General features: G+C 38.4%; 1 pseudogene; it reads right to left on the reverse strand.

Moving 5' to 3' along the window:
- Window positions 1-581: 581 nt before the first annotated feature.
- LOC129624228 (leishmanolysin-like peptidase) lies at window positions 582-5,449 on the reverse strand (annotated as a pseudogene).
- Between the last annotated feature and the right edge of the window lie 10,291 nt (window positions 5,450-15,740).

The raw sequence follows: 15,740 nt of genomic DNA on the forward strand, positions 1-15,740 counted from the left end.
AAGGTTAAATAATAAGATTTAGAAAAACAAATTTAAAAGCAAACCCTTTAGAACAATGATTTAGGTATACTATATACAGTCATTAAATTCAAAATAGGTATCATAGTTGATGTATAAATAAAAAGTTATTTTCTATAAGTCAAAGGACAATTTATACTTTTGAGGAAAGAATCCACAACTTATAATCTTGCAATGGTTAGCTGTTATTTAAATTATTGCAGCAGTGATTAACTTTCCCATTGCTTTAGGTTAATGAAAATGCTGAGGTATGTAATTCCCAAAATCTTCACCTATTATCCTATCTTCAAAAGAAAACTTCAAGATGGTTATGTATCCTGAAAAGTAGAGACTTGGTGATTTGGAAATCCTGCTCCTTCTCTAAACTTTGAGGATATTGGGTTTCTGATGAGGAATGACTGCTGTGAAGCTCTGCTTCAAGACCTGACTATGGTCAACACTTCCAAGCCAAACTCAGGAATGCCACTTCTGCCATCTGCATAGGCTGGCACTCGCCAAGCTTTTGTGCTTTGTTCAGAGGAACATGACACAAAAAAATGCCTTGAGAATTCACTTTTCCATTTCTAGTGTAATATGCACAGTAGAAATCCAGCCAGCAGAGGAAATAGATTGCCTAGCAGAAACCAGAGGGTGACCACCAGGCTAAAGGAATGGGAACAGAGATCCAGGGTATAGTGCTTGAGTCAGGTTAGCAGCTGGAGAACCTGTCTCAAGGGAACAGAGTTCACAGAAGTTCCAACAGAATGGGCAGAGCAGATTTACATGGTGAATCCAGCTGTTCATCTGGCTATTGACAGGGAGGATCTGCCCGGCCCAACTAAACAAATATAAAATATCCTGAACCCTAACCTTCAGACCTTGTGGAGAACAATAAACCTGATAGCATCCATGCCCCCAGTCCAGATAACTTGGCTTCTTTTCACACTTTTCCATGACAAAAGCTAATTTCTGAATTAGACAAACTGAATAAGGTCCATACTTTTCAGCACCATAGTTTTTTCAAAGGTCTGGTACTTTACAATCTGACCTGCACTGATACTCACCACTTAAATAAAAACTGAATTTCTTACTGAAAGGGCAGTAGTCAGCAATTTTTACTAAACCACCATAATATGGCAGATCTTCTGCAGGTACTCCAGTGAGTTCATCAAACCACTGGTACTCCTATGGCAGAGGTTTCAGAAACTTCTGCAAATTGCACACTGAAACTGCTCTCTGGTCCTGCCTGCAAGTTAATTGCAATAGATTGCTTCTGAGTATGTTACAGTAAGGGTTCAGCATCTATCTCTCCTGTCACTGCTGGTCAATCCAGAATTTATAGCTCTTCCTGACACTGTCACAGCCCACTCCTCTGTCCCTGTCTATTTTCTCAGCCATTCTGTAATTAACTTTATACCAGCCAATATCATCCATTAAAATCAGGGCAATTTGAGAGAGAACTAGGTTCTGTATAGGAGAACCAGTCATTACTTGATTTTCTAATAACCACTATTCCCAATGGTTAAGTTCAGTGTCCATACCACCAAGATTTTCAAGTTCAATTCCCTCCAGAATTTGACAGTTGTTTCTGTGCTTCATCGAGAACACAATGCATTACTAGAAGATAGACAGTGTGAAGAACTTGCTTATTATCACAAATGTCCCATAATCTCTCCACTTTTGGAACTACTTTATCACTCCATTGATATAATCCAAAACTATAGATAAAAAGTGGGAGACCATCTGCAAATTTTGAAGTTAAAGGATTTCCATCTTTATCATGGTAGAATAGCCCAGAAGAGAAACCCAGGGCATGAATAATCTCATGTTTCACTATGGACAGCATTCCAAAAAGCATCTGAGGCTGGGTAGAGATCATATTTGGACACAGGTTAGCATACCCTGCTATTGGCCTGTCCATTTTGTGCTTCCTGCTGACAATAGGCTGAATAAGAAATGATGTTCTTATGATGGCACCTGTCAGTGGCCAGAGCACCTACATAAAGAACAAAATCTTCATCCTGGACTCCCTCTTGACTTGGCACATCCACTGCTCCACAGGGGCAACTTATCCCCAGAGTGGACTCTGCATTGCTGGAGGTGCTCCTCAGGCATGATAATGAGTCCATATTTGTATGCTCTGCACATTCTTTAGTACAGCATCTATGGTGATCATTTTCCTTCAATAGATATTGAAATTGGTTTGTTGTGCATTGTCTACTAAGTAATATACTGCCTGCAGGTTTAAGAACCTGAAAAATTTTCTCTAAATAGGAAACAGCTTGTGAGAAAAAAATGTTAATTAGTATCACTCTTTACAACATGATTTAAGATGGACCTTATTTATGACCTCAGAATCAGAGGGGCATGGTGCCAGCAGAGAGGAGAACTGTGCAAGAAGACAGGAATAAATGTGGTGATTGCCTAGAGTCCCCCAACAGGAGTAAAATGCCTTGGACCCATAAAGAACCACTCCCGTGCCACCTGCTTGGGGCCCTAACTTGAACCCAAGGAGCTCGCTCTTCTACTCGACTCAGCTGCCATCTTCAGGTCAAGACCAAACAATATTTTTTAATAAAAACATAAGATAGCAAAATGCGAGTAAATTTATGTTAACTAAAGGATACTCTAAACTTGTTCTTGTTGTTGTCGTTCAGTAGCTGTGATGCCTGTGACTCTTTGTGACCCCATGGACTGCAACATGCCAAGCTCTGCTGTCCTTCACTATCTCCTGGACTTTGCTCAAGTTCATATTCATTGAGTTGGTGATACTATTTAACCATCTCACCCTCTGCCATCCTCTTCTCCTTTGCCATTGATCTTTCCCAGAAGCAGGACTTTTCCAATGACTTGGCTCTTCATGTCAGGTGACCAAGGTATTGATGCTCCAGCTTCAGATTCAGCATCAGTCTTTCCAATGTATATTCAGGGTTGATTTCCTTTAGGATTTATTGGTTTGATCTTTAAATTGAAGGGATCCTCAAGAATCTTCTCTAGTACAAGTTCAAAAACATCAATTCTTTGGTGCTCAGCCTTATTTATGGTCCAACTCTCACATCCATATGTAACTTCTGGAAAAACCATGGCTTTGACTAGATGGGAACTTTGTTGGTAAAGTGCTATCTCTGCTTTTTAATGGGATTCCCTGGTGGCTTAGATGGTAAAGTGAGCTTTATTTTCCAAGGAACAAGCATCTTTTATGCAAAACCATCAGCAGTGATTTTGCAGCCCAAGAAAATAAAATCTATTACTATTTCCACTTTTTCTTCTATTTGCCATGAAGTGATAGGATCAGATCCCATGATCTTAGTTTTTTTTTTTTTTATGTTGAGTTTTAAGCCAACTTTATCACTCTTCTGTTTCATCAAAAGGCTCTTTAGTTCCTCCTCACTTTCTCCCATTCAGTTCACTTGAGTCGCTCAGTCGTGTCCAACTCTTTGTGACCCCATGAATTGCAGCACGCCAGGCCTCCCTGTCCATCACCATCTCCCAGAGTTCACTCAAACTCATGTTCATCAAGTCAGTGATGCCATCCAGCCATCTCATTCTCTGTTGTCCCCTTTTCTTCCTGCCCCTAATCCCTCCCAGCATCAGGGTCTTTTCCAATGAGTCAACTATTCACATGAGGTGGCCAAAGTACTGGAGTTTCAGCTTTAGTATCATTCCTTCCAAAGAACACCCAAGGCTGATCTCCTTTAGGATGGACTGGTTGGATCTCCTTACAGTCCAAGGGAATCTCAAGAGTCTTCTCCAACACCACAGTTCAAAAGCATCAATTCTTCAACGCTCGGCTTTCTTCACAGTCCAACTCTCACATCCATTCATGACCACTGGAAAAACCATAGCCTTGACTAGACCATTAGGATTGCTTCTGGCAATCTTGATTTCAGCCTGTGATTCATCCAGCCCATCATTTCTCATGATGCACTCTACATATGTTTGAGATGAGTGTGGGCAAGCTCCAGAAGTTGGTGATGGACAGGGAAGCCTTGCATGCTGGGTCACAAAGAGCTGGACATGACTGAGCAACTGAACTGAACTGAACTCTGCATATAAGTTTAATGAACAGGGTGAAAATATACAGCCTTTCTGCTACTGCTGCTGCTAAGTAGCTTCAGTCATGTCCGACTTTGTGCGACCCCACAGACGGCAGCCCATCAGGCTCCCTGTCCCTGGGATTCTCCAGGCAAGAACACTGGAGTGGGTTGCCATTTCCTTCTCTAATGCATGAAAGTGAAAAGTGAAAGTAAATTCGCTCAGTCGTGTCCGACTCTTAGCGACCCCGTGGACTGCAGCCTACCAGGCTCCTCCATCCATGGGATTTTCCAGGCAAGAGTACTGGAGTGGGGTTCCATCACCTTCTCCAATACAGCCTTGATATATTCCTTTCCCAAATTGAACCAGTCTCTTATTCCATGTCCTGTCCTAACTGTTGTTCTTGACCCACATAAGGGCTTCTCAGAGGCAGATATAGTGATCTGGTATTCCTGTTTCTTTAATACTTTTCCACAGTTTGTTTTGATCTACACAAAGGCTTCCATGTAGTCAATGAAACAAAAATAGATGTTTTTGTGGAATTCCCTTGCTTTCTCTATGATTCAAGAAATGTTGGCAATTTGATCTTTGATTCCTCTGGCTTTTTTAAACCCAACTTGTACATATGCAAATTCTCATTTAACTTTATTAAATGTAACAATTTTGGAGACTAACAGCCAGTTCTACTTACTAGCAATCAGATTAATAATTTACCTCCTTTCACCAAATTGGCAGAATAAAACAGCACATAAAATGCTTGCAGCCAACACTGTAACAGAATATTTGCTGTTTTAAGGTCAGTGCATTGTGCAATCAAGTATTTAAATTCATAAAATTCATTGTTGGAAGAAATTATGTTTTTTTTTTTCTTCACCTCCTTTATATCTTTCATATTTTTCCATGTTTCCAGCAACTCCTGTACTGCATGAACTACTGTAATGTCATGAAACAAATGCTCTTGATTTTGCTCAGACTGTCATTTTATTAAAATGTTTCCCTAAATATGAGAATGATTCCTACAAAAATAATTTATACAGACATGTTGCTATTCATTCTGAAAAATGGATAGTAGTTGGTCAGTAGTGTGCTCAATTAGTGTTTGTAGTACTTGATTATAGGGGACTAATATTAATTTGTATTCATTTAGAAATAATTATATGAACAGCCAGATATAACTATATGTATTATATTAAATATATGCTGTATTTCATTTTATTAATTCAAGGATTCATGAGCCTAACACTCCAGGTTCCTACTCAATGTTGTTCTTTAGAGCATCAGACTTTACTTCCATCACCATTCACATCCACATCTGGGCATTGTTTTTGCTTTGGCTCTGTCTATTCATTCTTTCTGGAGTTATTTCTCCACTCTTCTCCAAAAACATATTGAGTACCTACCGACTTAGGGAGTTCATCTTTCAGTGTCATATCTTTCTGCCTTTTCATACTGTTCATGGGATTCTCAAGGCAAGCATACTGAAGTGGTTTGCAATTCCAGTCTCCAGTGGACTACATTTTGCCAGAACTCTTCACCACGACTCGTCCATCTTGGGTGGGACTGCATGGCATGACTCATAGTTTCATTGAGTTAGACAAGACTGTGGTCCATGTGATCAGTTTTATTAGTGTTCTATGATTGTGGTTTTCATTCTGTCTGCCCTCTGATAAGAGGCTTATGGAAGATTCCTGATGGGAGAGACTGACTGTTGGGGAAACTGGGTCTTGTTCTGATGGTCAGGGCTATACTCAGTAAATCTTTAAACCAGTTTTCTGTTGATTCGAGAGGCTGTGTTTCCTCCCTGTTTGACCTGAGACCAAACTATGGTAGGGGTAATGAAGATAATGACAACTTCCTCCCAAAAGTCTTGTTCACACACTGTTGTATTCAGTGTCCCTGCCCCTGCAGCAGGCCACTGTCACCCCATGCCTCCACCAGAGAGTCGTGAACACTCACAGGCAAGTCTAGGTCAGTTTCTTGTGGGGTCACTGCTTATTTCTCCTGGGTTTGGTGCACACAAGATTTTATTTGTGCCCTCCAAGAGTCTGTTTCCCTAGTCCTGTGGAAGTTCTGTAGTCAAATTTCACTGGCCTCCAAAATGAAAAATGTAGCGGCCAAATTCCCTGTGGGTTCTCAGATCCTTTGCCAAATACCCAAGTTGAGAAATCTGTTAGGGTCCCAGAATTTTTTATCAGTGCGATAATTTATTTGGTATAATTGTTCTTCAGTTTGTGGGTCATCTGATCTGTGGTTCTAATGTGAGGTTAATGGCAACCACCTCCAAGACGGGTTATGCCACATGCTGCATGACCCAGGTCTGATACACCAGAGCCCTTGACCATATGGCAGGCTGCTGCATCTACAGGAGACACTCACACACTCAGAGGCATATCTGGCTCAGTCTCTATGGGATCTCTCGGTCCTGATTGCACAAGGTTTTGTTTGAGCTCATCCAAACATCACTGCTGGGTATGGGGCAATTTACTTCAGATGACCATTGTATCTACAACTGTGGACAAGAATCCTGTAGAAGAAAGGGAGTAGCCCTCACTGTCAATAAAAGAATTTAAAATTCATCATTTGGGTGCAATCTCAAAAACAGCAGGATGATCTTTGTTTATTTCCAAGGCAAACAATTCGATATCACACTAACCCAAGTCTGTGCCCCAACGACTAATGCAGAAGAAGTTGAAGTTCAAGAGCTCTATGAAAACCTGGAAGACTTTCGAGAATTAACACCCAAAAAAGATGTCCTTTTCATTATAGGGGACTGGGATGCAAAAGTAGGCAGTCAAGAGATACCTGGAGTATCAGTCAAATTTGGTCTTGGAGTACAGAATGAAGCAGGGCAAAGACTATCAATTTTGCCAAGAGAACACACTGGTCATAGCAAACACCCACTTCCAACAACACAAGAGTAGACTCTACATATGGACATCATAAGATGGTCAATACCAAAATAAAATTGATTATATTCTTTGCAGCCAAAAATTGAAAAGCTCTATACAATCAACACCTTATTGCAAATTTCAGACTTAAATTGAAGAAAGTAGGGAAAACACTAGATCATTCAGGTATGATCTAAATAAAATCCCTTACGATTATATAATATAAGTGACAAATAGACTAAAGGGATTAGATCTTATAGACAGAGTGCCTGAACAACTATAGTTGGAGTTTCATGGCATTGTACAGGAGGCAGTGATCAAAACCATCCCCCCAAAAAAGAAATGCAAAAATACATAATGATTGTCTGAGGAGGCCTTACAAATAGCTGAGAAAAGAAAAGAAGCTAAAGGCAAAGGATAAAAGGAAAGGTATACCCATCTGAATGCAGAGTTCCAAAGAATAGCAAGGAGAGATAAGAAAGCCCTCCTCAATTTTTAATACAAAGAAATAAAGTAAAACAATAGATGGGAAAAACTAGAATTGCCTTCCAGAAAGTTAGAGATACAAAAGAAGCATTTCATGCAAAGATGGGTACATAAAAGGATGGAAATGATATGAACGTAAAAAAAGCAGGAGATATTAAGAAGAGGTGGCAAGAATACACAAAAGAACTATACAGAAAAGATCTTCAGGACCAAGATAGCCACGATGGTGTGATCACTAACCTAGAACTTGACATCCTGGAATGCAAAGTCAAGTGGGCTTCAAGAAGCATCAACAACAAACTAGTGGAGGTGTTGGAATTCCAGTTGAGCTATTTCAAATCCTAAAAGATGATGCTGTGAAAGTGCTGCACTCAATATGCCAGCAATTTGGAAAACTCAGCCATGGCCACAGGACTGGAAAAGGTAGGTTTTCATTCCAATCCCAAAGAAAGGCTATGCCAAAGAATGTTCAAATGACCACACAATTGCAATCATCTCACACACTAGCAAAGTAATGCTCAAAATTCCCCAAGTGAGGCTTCAACATTTCATGAACTGAGAATTTCAAAATTTTAAAGCTGGATTTAAAAAGGCAGAGAAATCAGAGATCATATTACTAACATCCATTGGATCATCAAAAAAGCAAGAAAGTTCTAGGAAAAAAAAAATCTACTTTTGATTTATTGACTACACCAAAGCCTTTGACTGTGTGGATCGCAACAAACTGTGGAAAATTCTTTGAGAGATGGGAACACCACACAACCTTACCCATCTCCTGAGAAATATGTATGCTGTTCAATAAGTAAAAGTTAGAACCAGACATGGAACAATGGACTGTTTCCAAATTGGGAAAGGCATACATCAAGGTGTATATTGTCACGCTGTTTATTTATCTTATATGCAGAGTACATCCTGTAAAATGATGGGCTGGATGAAACACAAGCTGGAATCAAGATTGCTGGAAGAAATATCAATAATCTTATATATTCAGATGACACCAACCTTATGGCAGAAAGCAAAGAAGAACTAAATATCCTTTTGATGAAAGTGAAAGAGGAGAGTGAAAATGTTGGCTTAAAACTCCACATTCAGAAAACTAAGATCATGGCATCCAGTCCCATCATTTCATGGCAATTAGATTGGGAAACAATGGAAACTGAGAGACTTTATTTTCTAGACTCCAAAATCACTGCAGATGATGACTGCAACCTTGAAATTCAAAAACACTTGCTCCTTTGAAGAAAAGCTATGACAAACCTACACAGCATATTAAAAATCAGAAACATTACTTTGCCAACAAAGGTCCTAGTCAAAGCTATATTTTTTCCCAGTAGTCATGTATGGATGTGTTAGTGGGACTATAAAGAAAACTGAGCACCAAAAAGTTGATACTTCTGAACTGTGGTGTTGGAGAGCACTCTTGAGAGTCCTTTGGATTTCAAGGAGATCAAACCAGTCAATCCTAAAGGAAATCAGTCCTGAATATTTATTGAAAAGGCTGATGCTGAAGCTGAAGCTCCAATCCTTTGGCCACCTTATCAGAAGAACTGACTCATCATACCCTCATGCTGGGAAAGATTGAAGACAGGAGAAGGGGACAACAGAGGATGAGATGTTTGGATGCCATCACTGACTCGATTGACGTGAGTTTGAGTAAGCTCTGGGAATTTGCAAGGACAGGGAAGCCTAGAGTGCTGCATTCCATGGAATCACAAAGAGTCAAACACGACTGAGCGAGTGAACTAAATAAAGATGGACTTACTTTAAAACGTTAATTTTTAACCTCTGAATTGATTAGAAGATTTGAGTGATATTTTAATTAGCATATTTTAAATTCAGTTCAGTTCAGTTCAGTCGTGTCTGACTCTTTGCAACCCCATGAATTGTAGCATGCCAGGCATCCCTGTCCATCACCAACTTCCGGAGTTCACTTAAACTCACATCCATTGAGTCAGTGAAGTCATCCAGCCATCTCATCCTCTGTTGTCCCCTTCTCCTCCTGCCCCCAATCCATCCCAGCATCAAAATATTTTCTCATGAGTCAACTCTTTGCATGGGGTGGCCAAAGTATTGGAGTTTCACCCTTAGCATCATTCCTTCAAAAGAACACCCAGGACTGATCTCCTTTAGAATGGACTGGTTGGATCTCCTTGCAGTCCAAGGGACTCTCAAGAGTCTTCTCAGCACCACAGTTCAAAAGCACCAATTCTTTGGCGCTCAGCTGTCTTCACAGTCCAACTCTCACATCCATACACGACTACTGGAAAAACCATAGCCTTGACTAGACAGACTTTGTTGGCAAAGTAATGTCTCTGCTTTTGAATATGCTATCTAGGTTGGTCATAACTTTCCCTCCAAGGAGTAAGCGTCTTTTAATTTCATGGCTGGAATCACTGCCTGCAGTAGTTTTGGAGCCCCAAAAAATAAAGTCTGACACTGATTCCACTGTTTCCTCATCTATTTCCCATGAAATGATGGGACCAGATGCCATGATCTTCATTTTCTGAATGTTGAGCTTGAAGCCAAGTTTTTCACTCTCCTCTTTCACTTTCATCAAGAGGCTTTTTAGTTCCTCTTCACTTTCTGCCATAAGGGTGGTATTATTGATATTTCTGCTGGCAATCTTGATTCCAGCTTTTGCTTCTTCCAGCCCAGCGTTTCTCATGATGTAGTCTGCATATAATTTAAATATGCAGGGTGACAATATATAGCCTTGACATACTCCTTTTCCTATTTGGAACCAGTCTGTTGTTCCATGTCCAGTTCTAACTGTTGTCTCCTGACCTGCATACAGACTTCTCAAGAGGCAGGTGAGGTCGTCTGGTATTCCCATCTCTTGAAGAATTTTCCACAGTTTATTGTGATCCACACAGTCAAAGTCTTTGGCATAGTCAATAAAGCAGAAATATATGTTTTTCTGGAACTCTCTTGCTTTTTCCATGATCCAGCAGATGTTGGCAATTTGATCTCTGGTTCCTCTGCCTTTTCTAAACCAGCTTGAACATCAGGAAGTTCACTGTTCATGTATTGTTGAAGCCTGGCTTAGAGAATTTTGAGCATCACTTTACTAGCGTGTGAGATGAGTGCAATTGTGCAGCAGTTTGAGCATTCTTTGGCATTACCTTTCTTTGGGATTGGAATGAAAACTGACCTTTTCCAGTCCTGTGGCCACTGCTGAGTTTTCCAAATTTGCTGGTATATTTATGCTTCTTAATATAATTGTTCATTTTGCAATTTATGCTACCTTTCACCAATTTCTAGCAAAATTTACTTTGCTAAATAATAAGAGCTTGTTTATAATTTAGATGTGATTTTACTTCACAAAAAATTAAGAAACCTCAATTAAATAAGTCAGGAGACCAAAGGGAAAAACTCTTATACCCTGCAAAGATAGCAGAACCCCAGAGGAAGAAAAAAGACTCCTGTTTTTTCTTGGCAATGACCCAACCAATGAAATACTTGGACTTTTATTAAATATTCTTCCCAACTTCATTTTCTCCACCATAAAGAGTTCTCATTTCCTTTCTTTGCTGGGAGTTTGCTCAAGGCTCACCGTGGTTGCAGGCTTTGAACTGCCATTCTCTACTGATTTTGTGTAAGTCAATTTTTGCAGGAGAAATAATTGGTAGTCTATTTATTTTTAGGCCAACAATTTAAAGTGGCAGTAATGAACAGGAAAAGGAATGGTTTGTAAGCGGAAAGCTTGGTAGACATCCTGACTGTGGACACAATGAGAGTGACAGATGGTTGACAGGAATGCATTGTGTCTGCAAGGTCCATGTTGTTGCCAATCATAGAATGCTTCATAGAAAATTGAGGAAGGAACTTTGGCCACCATTGACTCTAGTTTTTCTCATTCTTTTGCTGTGATAATTGATTTTCTGTGTATTTTTTGTTTGTTTGTTTTCAGAATTGCCCTGAAATGAAAGATCAAAGTAAGAAAGAGTCACAGTTAATCAGGTAAGTAATTACAATAAAAGAATTATAATGATAAGATTATGATAATGAAAACAATCTATCAATTCAATTTTCTAATGTATAATTATAGGAAAGAAGAGGCTTATGCTCATTCATTTTAGAAACTATCTTGGTCTATCTAAGAAAGGAAGTCTTTCTCTATGCAGAGAAAATTGGAAGGGAGCTTTCTATCATCTCCTCTATAAAGGAGTGGCTATTTCAGAGTTTGACATCCACTGGGTAAAGACTTATTAGAGGTCTAGTGGGGTCACTTTATTAGATGTCAATTATCATTTAAAACACTTCATTCCTCTCTTTCATTCTTCTTTCTTCAAGGATTAATGAAAACCAGGATGTTTCATTTCCAAGAAGTGATATGCTCTGTTCAGTCTTCTCTCAGTCAGGAATAGGTACAGATTATTTCCCAAGTTATGAGCTAGGCAATCAAGACCAGGTAGGAATTAAGCATATAGGACAAAGCATTAATTTCCCTCTTTACTACCAAGGCTAGGGAGGGAATCAAGCCCACAGCTTCATCCTAACAATATGGTAACAGATTTGAAACTTGTTCTAAGGATTCAGTTATCTTGCTGTTTTGTTTCTGTAGACACAGCAGAGCATGTGACTCTCACACCTAAGATTTGCATAATATCATGAAAACATACATCATATTCTGTAATATATCTAGCTATGTACATGTACATTTTTCTATACACTAGAAGTCAAAGAAGAGAAGGAATAAACATACCAAAAAAACCTAGCAAATGTCATTACTAAGTAGCTATGATTTCATTCCCACATTATGATAAGCCTGTTAGATACATTGTCTTATTTAATCCACTCAACATTTCTAAATCAGCCTCTATATTTACCCTTATTTATTGAATAAGATTATAGAACATCAACATGGTTAAGTAATTCACTAAAATCTTGACAGGTGGCAAATGGCAATGCCAAGACTTCAAAACAGTCATTCTGATTCTAGAACTTGTGTTCTCACACTATACTAAACACAGGCCAGTGCTTTTGGCTCAGTGACTCTGAGAAAGCAGCTGCTAAGTGAAGATCTTAGAAGTTTATCACTGTGATTCAGGAGATAACTGCTGTTCCTTCTGTTGTTTTCTTGTTGGCAAGTGGAGCCATGGACACCGGTACAGATTTGAAAATGTTTGCTTTTGATCATGACTATAATCTCCATGGGTGAGGTGGGCTGTGACTATGGACAGTAAGGTTGTAGATAACAAACATGACTTGGGCATAGGTGGGCGTCCAGATTGGTCAGGAGGCATCAGAGGTACAGATAATCCTTGACTAAAAGAGAAGGCTAACAGATTGCTTCCTTACATCCCAGGCAGCAGGGTTTCTCCTGTCTTAACTTTAGGTCCTGGCAACCCAGACTGGTTTCCCTGGATACAGGAGCTTCCCTGCTTAGAGGAATTGAATTATCAAGTGTTTCTGAATTTATTCAGACAAACTCAAAAAATAAAATGCTCTCTGAAAAATATGAAGGTTTCTATTTTTAAGAAAGTGAGCACATAGATTTTTAGTACATTATGTATGACTGTGTCTAGTTTTATTTTATAGTGATCTTAAATTCAGTCTTAGTTTGTAGTAGAAATATCCACATTCTAGGAACACCTCTTTTGTCTATGAAAAATAGTGTTTGAAATATATTGTTTAACAAATCATTTTATGATGTTGCTATATCAGAAATTATCTAAAAATATCAATAGATTCTATTTATTTATCTTTCTAAAGAAAGAACACAAATATAGAACTTGAGCAGTTACAATTCTTATTTTCAGACTATCAACATAGAAGTCATGTATTTTAATTTATTTTCTGTTATTCACAAAACATAGAACATTGTCTTGCATATAAGCTTTTTTCAGTATTCTTTGAGATAAAGTTGATTTATCCTATTTCTGAGTATGCAGTGTAAAGAGTAAATCAAATATCATTTCTGCCATTCTAACTTAAGTATTACTCAGTAAGTCTACAGTTTTTGGTTAAATTGACTGGCCCATATATCAAAATTATTATAATTTTGGAAAGAGAAAGATACTTTATTTAGACTACACTCTAAACTGAAAATTCCTAGTCAGGAAATTCTGAAAGTGGAGAAATCATAAAGGAAGTATAAGAGCCAGAAAAATGATTATGGTCATAAATTGGGACTCTAAGGCAAAAGATTTCCCCCCAAAGCAGTGACCAAAATGCATGGGAAACATAAGTTTGATTTGATTTGCTGCAGGAACTTCTTAGGGAATCTAATCTGTTGAACCTAAATGGGGTGAGGGGAAGACAGGAGAGTAGTATCAACAGAAACTTCGAGGAAATGACAAGATTTGGGTGTTGACAATGCTATTTCTTAATAGTAATTTTTTAGGAGAAATTCAACAGACCTCAACTTGTTGGAAAGTGGGTTAAATAGAGCAGTTAATGTTATCATGACTTCAGACACTAGATTGGTTCAGGGAGAGTTTGATTCTCAGTAAGGAAAATGGAAAATAATTTTGAAATTTACAGGAATAGATGTTAGGATAGTGTGGCTGGATGGATATCTAAGTCCTCCTGCTTCTAACTCAGGCATAACAAATATAGGACATCTGTGGTATTTCTGCTGTGGGTGGACCTGACAAATGTCACATAAGTTAGTTGACCATCTGGGATATAATACAGAAGTGTTTCAAAACTTAAATGATCTCTACTGTATGAAATGACATGTCAACCTCACATAGAGACTGCATCTGCTACTCAGGGACAGTAAGCATGTGTCTAATATGAAAAAAAAAAAAAAAAAAAAAGATCCTAGGAGACCACATCACATATCTCAATATCTTTTCCTTTGCCCATACCTTTTATTTTACAGATCTTTGAGCTTAGGAGTAAAGCTTAATATTCTAAAAAATTGCCTAATTTCTGAAATTCTGATTCGACAATTTAACGTTTTATGCCAGCTCAATATAACATATTGCAACTAACTAAAATAAGACCTTGTGGTCATTTCCACAATGGGTCATAATCAACTTTTTCATTTCCTTATAATCACTTCATGTTTTATTTTCACCTTTGTCTCCAATTTCATTGATGGGGCAGATACATTCCCTTGATTCTATTTCTGTCATGACAGGAAAGATATATTACATTAAATCTTGCATATTACCAAGCAATTATGATTTGAAAATGAGTTATACAATATGAAAATTGCAGTCACTTCCTTTTATTATTTGAAACTAGTGTGTATGTCTAATGACAAGTACAAACATAAGAAAATATCAAACTATATAGAAAATTCAAGATAGATTTTTTCCTACTTTTCATTTCACCATTTTCATTCTCAGTAACACCCTATTTTGTGTTCTTGGGGTGTATTGACCATTTTGCAGAACTTCTTATGGCTATGTTCTCTCCCTCCACAGGATGTAGAATTTTCCATCAGTAATGTGTATGTCTCACTTCTTATCCTACTTCATTTCTCAGACTTTGTTTGACCATCATTGCACATAGAAAGCCTTCTTGAACCACCCACATTAATTTTGAAAATAATTTATTCCTGTTATGTACTCTTACAAAATCAGTTGACTCACATGACACTTTTATTTGTTAACTCATTTATTCGGCCTATATTTATTATTTTGTATGTACTACATACTGTGTTAGTCACTGATAGTAAACCACTGGAAAGATTCAACACAATAATTTTATGAGTATTTTAATGTTATTTGATCAATGCTTGATGTTCTTATTACATTATTACTTTTTAATTTTTATCTATTCATTTATTTTTGTCTGTGCTGGATCCTCACTGAACCAGGCTTCATTCTAGTTGCAGTACATGGGGGCTATTCTTCATTGCAGTGTGCAGGCTTCTCATTGCTATGGCTTCTCTTATTGCAGAGCACAGGCTCTAGGGCACAGTAGTTTCAATCGTGGCATGAGGGCTCAATAGTTTTGGTTCCCAGGCTCTAGAGCACAGGCTCAACACCTGTGGCTCACGGAATTAATTTTTCAACAGTATGGGGAGTCTTCTCAGACCCAGTATTGAACCTGTGTCTCATGCATTGGCAAGCAGATTCTTTGCCACTGAGACATGAAAATGAAAATCATTCAGTTGTGTCTGACTCTTGGGGACCCCATGGACTATACAGTCCTTGGAATTCTCCAGTCCAGAATGTTGGAGTGGGTAACCATTCCCCTCTCCATGGAATTTTTCCAACCCAGGGATCAAACCCAGGTCTTCTCCATTGCAGGTGGATTCTTCATCAGCTAAGCCACCAGAGAATCCCCCATTATACTGTTAGTTAAGAAGAACTGGATTTTTATTTAAGAGCAAAGGATTGAATCAGATTTGGTATCCTTGTTCTTTAACACGAA

The sequence above is a fragment of the Bubalus kerabau genome, chromosome 12 (genome assembly GCF_029407905.1).
Source record: "Bubalus kerabau isolate K-KA32 ecotype Philippines breed swamp buffalo chromosome 12, PCC_UOA_SB_1v2, whole genome shotgun sequence".
Lineage (NCBI taxonomy): Eukaryota > Metazoa > Chordata > Mammalia > Artiodactyla > Bovidae > Bubalus > Bubalus kerabau.